The sequence below is a fragment of the Carassius auratus genome, chromosome 23, assembly GCF_003368295.1.
Source record: "Carassius auratus strain Wakin chromosome 23, ASM336829v1, whole genome shotgun sequence".
NCBI lineage: Eukaryota > Metazoa > Chordata > Actinopteri > Cypriniformes > Cyprinidae > Carassius > Carassius auratus.
This window is the reverse complement of record NC_039265.1, coordinates 12,891,404-12,897,279: the sequence shown is the minus strand read 5'-3', so window position 1 is coordinate 12,897,279 and position 5,876 is coordinate 12,891,404. Positions and strand designations below refer to the sequence as shown.

Sequence of the window (5,876 nt, the reverse complement as noted above, 5' to 3'; positions counted from 1 at the left end):
TCAGCAACAAATAAATGGATTTCCAGCACTAAACATCACTTGCAGTAGCTCTGCTAATAGATTCATTAAAAAAATGGCTATCCTTGTACAGCTATGATCATCTGTTTCTCCATCTTGGCTTAGCTTTCAGTATTGTTCCGGGAAAGGATGTGCATGACCAGCGGTGCACTTGCTGCGACCTGAAAAGTTTAGATGTTTCTAATTTAATTTTCTAATGTTACCTGTTAGATTGTGTTTTATTTACTTCTACACCTAGATAGCCTTAAACGTACCCTTTACAATAACAAAATACTAATTAATGTTGAACAGTATGGGGGTTGCAAGACTACTGATTTCTATTAGTCGATTTTTTTAAATAAAAAAAATGCTCGAGTTACTCGACTCCCAGTAAACATTGGTCCGACGGCGACGTCGTGTGGCCGGCCAAAAATAGTCGCGGTAGGACGGCATAAATCGGTAGAAATATGTAACACAGAACACTTCCTCAAAAATGCATTCAGATATGTTTGTACACGTTTATAGTTCTATGGGGTTTCATCTATAATTGTTTCTTTGACTTTTAGATACGTGTAGTTCAATATTTACCCACGTTGTGAATCGGTTGTGAGAGGACGTCACCTAGTGACGTCATTTACACGTGCGTTACACGTCCATCATGACCCTCTGTGAAATCCTTGTGGAATATGCAAAAGCTGTGCTTACACCTTGATTAATACTGCAATATTTAATTAAAGAGCACCAAGTAGTTTTTAAGTGGTTTTAAAGAGGTTGTGAATAGACGTCCACTGACGTCTTTCACGTCTCCTCATGGTTTGTGAAAAGATGTCCAAGCAAGACTAGCAGGAAAAAAAAAATTATTTACAAAGTAAATATATTCACTTTATCTTGTTTAAAAAAAAAATTATAATCAAAAAGAGCCCAGTGTGGTTAAGTGATTGCAAAGCAATGCTGCAATTTAGTCATTATTTCAACCTGTTTTAAGTATTTGTTGTTATTATTTTTATTGAATCTATGCATATACATGTGAAACAGATATATACCCGGTCACAATTTCGGTCTGAGTTGGATGTAATTGCCAAAACGGTGCTGCCAAGATGTAGACACAAAACATACTGATGTATTTCGTGATTTTACAAAATCCCGCTGTAGGATTTGGAATGTGAGTTATCAAAAGACTGTGGAAGGGATCACTTGCACTGGTAGGCCGGTCAGAGCCCAGGAACTCAGTCAACAACAGTTCTTTCTTTGAGGACTTTACTTTCCCATTTAGCATATAACAGGTGTGGTCTGTATAAAAATAACAAATACAAAAAGGTGAATAATACAGATTTTAAATCCAACAAATTAACATTACTAGCAATATTACTGAATATAAGTGAAATGCTACAGCTCAATGGATTGGCATATTAGCATCTGAATAGGTAATTTTACCACATAATCCTCATTAACACACTTATACTTGCAATTTACAGCAGACAGATTAACTAAAGACAATCTATCTCAATGTAGAACATGAGAACAGTAGAGATAAAGCAATTGTAAAATATCACAGCAGATATACATAACGTGCTTGTAAACAAACGCTGGTTATGCACGCACAATCTATCGAAAATAATTATCATATCTGCAAATGCCTGCAAGATTATAACTTAATCTCAATACTAAACATAATTTACCAAGAACAACTAACTTTTAGGATGCACGCACACATATTATGCTTGTATTGGATCGGCTAATGTCTCTTCTCTTCAACTTTGCTGCGCAATGGTAAAATGGCGATCATACTTCGATCAGAACAGTCCTGAGTACTTCCTCTGGTACTGTTTGGTCCCCAATAGATGTAGATAGTGCCATTTTAATGGATCTTATCTCCCTTTCCCACACTCCCCCAAAGTGTGGTGCTGCAGGGGGATTGAAATGGAATGCTATCTTTTGTGGTGCGAGTTTTCGCTGGAGATCAGGTGACATGGCCTGGAATGCCTCGCACAGTTCCCGTTCACCACCTCGGAAATTTGTTCCTTGGTCTGACAGTAATTCTACTGGGGAACCTCTTCGAGCAATAAACCTACGTAGTGACATCAGAAATGAATCTGTGTCCAAGCTGTTAAGCAGGTCCACGTGTACGGCTCGTGTGGTAAGACACTTGTAGAGGATTCCCCACCTCTTTTCTACTCGTCGACCAATCTTTACAAGGAAAGGGCAGAAGCAATCCATACCGGTGGAATGGAAGGCAGGTTTGTAGAGGCGTAAGCGTGCCACAGGAAGGTCTGCCATTTTGGGAAAGGTAGGTTTGGCTCTGAGTCTTTGACATTCTGTACAGGCATGCTGTAAGATGCGGATGGCTGCTCTTCCTCTTAACACCCAGTATTTTCTCCTTATTTCTGCAAACACCCGATCAGGGCCTGGATGGCAGAGTCTTTCATCAAAATCTTGAAGAAGCAATTTCACGGCTGGATGTCTAGAATCTAGTACGATTGGATGTTTCAGGGCAGGATCTAAGGTTTCTGCATGTCGTAACCTACCTCCAACCCGGATTAGATTGGTCGATGTGTCATATTCTGGAGTTAAGGTAAGTAAGCGGCTATTGTGTTGAAGAGGTTTGCCTGATCTCAACCGTTGTAATTCTTCAGGAAAACTCTCACTTTGCACCTTCTGGAGTATGACTGTCTCTGCTGTTTGGTAAGTGTTTGCTGTAGGTTCTCCTGACTCTCCAGCCGCCCCATGTAGCTCCTGTGCAATGGCCTTCACCAGCTCTGTCCAGGTCTTGTACTCACTGGCAAATTGTCCGTTTACAGCTACAACTCCACAGAATGCGGATTTCTTGAACTCAGACTTGTCAATCTCGGGGCACTCTGTAGGGTTTGCTGGCCAGTTCTCTGAGGAAAGGAGCAGGAGTGGGGGCCCATGGCTCCATCTGTTTGGCTTAGCAAGGTCTTTTAGAGTCTTTCCTCTTGTAAGGTCATCCGCTGGATTTTGAGCTGAATCCACGTATCGCCAAGCGGTGGTGTTGGTAAGCTCATGGATTTCAGCCACTCTGGTACCGACGAAAACCTTGAAATGGCAAGACTCTGACTGAATCCAAGACAGCACTGTAGTAGAGTCTGTCCAGAGAACTGTGTGGAGAAGTGGCAATGTTAATTCCTTCTGCAACTGGGTTTTTAGCTGTGCACCAATTACCGCAGCACAGAGCTCCAAGCGGGGTATTGACAGGACTCTTTTAGGTGCTACTCTAGAACGTGCCAATACGAATGACAGATGGATCTTACCCTGCTGATCTTCAGTGCGCAGGTAGGCGACTGCTCCATATGCGCTCTCTGAAGCATCACTGAACACGTGAAGGTCTATAATAGATCTTGTTTGATCTACTGAAGCTGGTACATATGATCTTGGGAAACTGATTTTGTGAAGAAACTGCAGCTGACTTTCCCATTCATTCCAGCTCTGAACCAAGGCTTGGGGAAGTTGAGTATCATCCCAGCTGTGCTGTTTGTTCCAAAGTTGTTGGACCAGTACCTTTGCCCTCGTAGTATATGGGAGGATATATCCTAAGGGGTCATACTGACTGGCTAAAACTTTGTAAATAATCCTCATGGTTGGAGCCCCATGATCGATGGGCCAGTGACGGTAAGTCAGAACATCTGCTGGGCAATTCCAGCTAAGGCCCAATGTGGACTCTTGGACATCAGTCTTTTCATGGGCTAGCCAGAGTTCAAACCCATCCGATCTTGCTTCAGGTGGAAGATGGTTAATGACAGCTGGAATATTGCTGGCCCATTGCCTCAATTCAAAGCCTCCTTCAGCTAACAGACCTCTCAGCTTATCAACCAATTGCTTAGCCTCCTCTGGTGATGGCAAGCTCTGCAAGCAATTGTCAACATAAAAGCATCGTTCTATGGAGAACCTTACATCATCACCCGGTTGGCTATGGTCTCTTACATGCTGCTGTAAGGCAAAGGTTGCACAGCAGGGGCTGCACGTTGTCCCAAATGGAAGAACCTGCCATTCAAAGACATCAGGGGTGCCCTTTTCCCTGGAGTCACGCCAGATAAACCGAAGAAGTGATCTATCTTCAGGAAGAAGGCGGACCTGGTGGAACATGCCCCGGATATCCGCACTGATGGCGACTGTATGTTCACGGAATCTGAGTAAGACCCCAAGGAGAGATGAACCCAAGATGGGGCCAGCGAGGAGTGAATCATTTAAGCTGAGACCATTAAACTGAAATGAGCAATCAAACACCACACGATTCTTGCCATTATGGTGCACCATGTGATGTGGAATAAACCAGCACTCACCACCTCCTTCTATTTCTTCTGGACTGAGCATTCTGATTGCACCTGACTGAACCAATTTCTGGATTTCGGAGGAATAGGCATCAGCTTGTTGCGGGTCTCTGGCAAGTTTCCTCTCAGTACTTCGTAGGCGTGGCATGACTGCTTCCATAGTGGCGTGAAGATGGGGCATGTCACCTTTACGTAACAAGGGTGTTGCATACCGGCGAATTCCATCCACCTTTATGCGAATTGTTTTGGCTTCCAGCAGTTCGATGGCCCTTTGGTCCTGCTTTGACCTTGTGCACTCAGTTTCATTCCGAAAGGGCAAAACATCCACTTGCCACAGCCTATTAACATTCTTGCACAATTCTGTGGTGCTAAGAGGAATGGATATGTGGAGACACTCCTTTGGCTTGAGTCGCTGCTCTAACAGGCTGGTAGGGCCCTGCAGTGTCCAGCCTAGTTTGGTTCTTATTGCAGCAGGGCCACCAGGTGGACCAAGTCTTACCGGCTCAATTGGTGTGATCATGTGAGTTTGATCTGCGCCAACAAGGATGAGAGGTTTGGCCTTTTCAAAGCTCTGCAATGGTAGTCCAGCCAAATGTTTGTACTGCTTTTGCAGCTTAGCTATTGGGTAGGAGTGGTCAATGAGATCAAGCTGTGGTGCAGTAAAGGCTCTGGATATCAGATATCGCTTCTTTGGATTGTAGTATGGAGAAATGTGGAATGAGACTGAAGCCCCTTCAAGGGTTTGCACATCATGACGGATTGTTCTCAGAGCTAAGCTTTCTTCAGTACCTCTCAAGCCAAGCTTTCGTACTGCATCTGGCAGAAGCATGGTACGCTCAGAACCGTCATCAAGGATTGCAAATGTGCAACTGCCATGATGTAGGAGTACTCTGACAATCTTGAGCAAAACTTTATTACTGCTGACTGGTTTGTTCAGGTAAAGTGTCTGTGTCGCTGAACTAACTAGGCAAGCCTCGGTTTTGGATGACACTGTGACAGGCCTCTCATTTACTTCATGGAGGATTCGTAGATGCTTCCTTTGACAAAGTGGACATGGTTTCTTTAGACCACAATGGGCAGCCTGATGGGCAAGACCACAACGCCAGCATCTCCTATTGGATCGTATCCACTCTGAGAGTTGATCTTTGGTGAGGGTCGGAATTTGAGGGCACTGACTGAAAGCATGTTCAGAGTTCTAACAGTAAGAGCAATATACCATGGGCCTACCTTTAGCTTTCTCATCAACCTTGGCAGGAGAATTTGCAGTGGCTCTCACATCAACACTATTTCCAGACCCAGTCAGTACTGTGGCAGTGGTTTGGCGTGCTCGTGGAGCTACTCGGAACTCTCGTTTGGCTCTGCTTTCTCCCTTGGCAGTTTGATCATCATAGCTTTGGCACCAAGACTCATATTTCAGCCATTCTGCCAGATCTACCAATGAGTATGTCACCCCAGGCCGATGTAACATGTGGCGGCGGAAATCAGCCCGTCTTTCAGGTGGCAACTTATTGAGAAGGCGTGCAACATGCGACCCACAATACAACTCAACGCTCCCTGTCTGCCCTAAAGTCTTAAGCAGCCCAACTAGAGACT

General features: G+C 44.2%; 1 long non-coding RNA gene across 1 annotated transcript; it reads right to left on the bottom strand.

The window, feature by feature from the left end:
* Positions 1-376: 376 nt before the first annotated feature.
* Positions 377-1,773, bottom strand: LOC113041367 (uncharacterized). Its single transcript, XR_003275389.1, has 2 exons — positions 1,691-1,773; positions 377-1,287 (listed from the first exon to the last, which is right to left on the bottom strand). It is a non-coding gene; the product is annotated as an uncharacterized LOC113041367 (long non-coding RNA).
* Between the last annotated feature and the right edge of the window lie 4,103 nt (positions 1,774-5,876).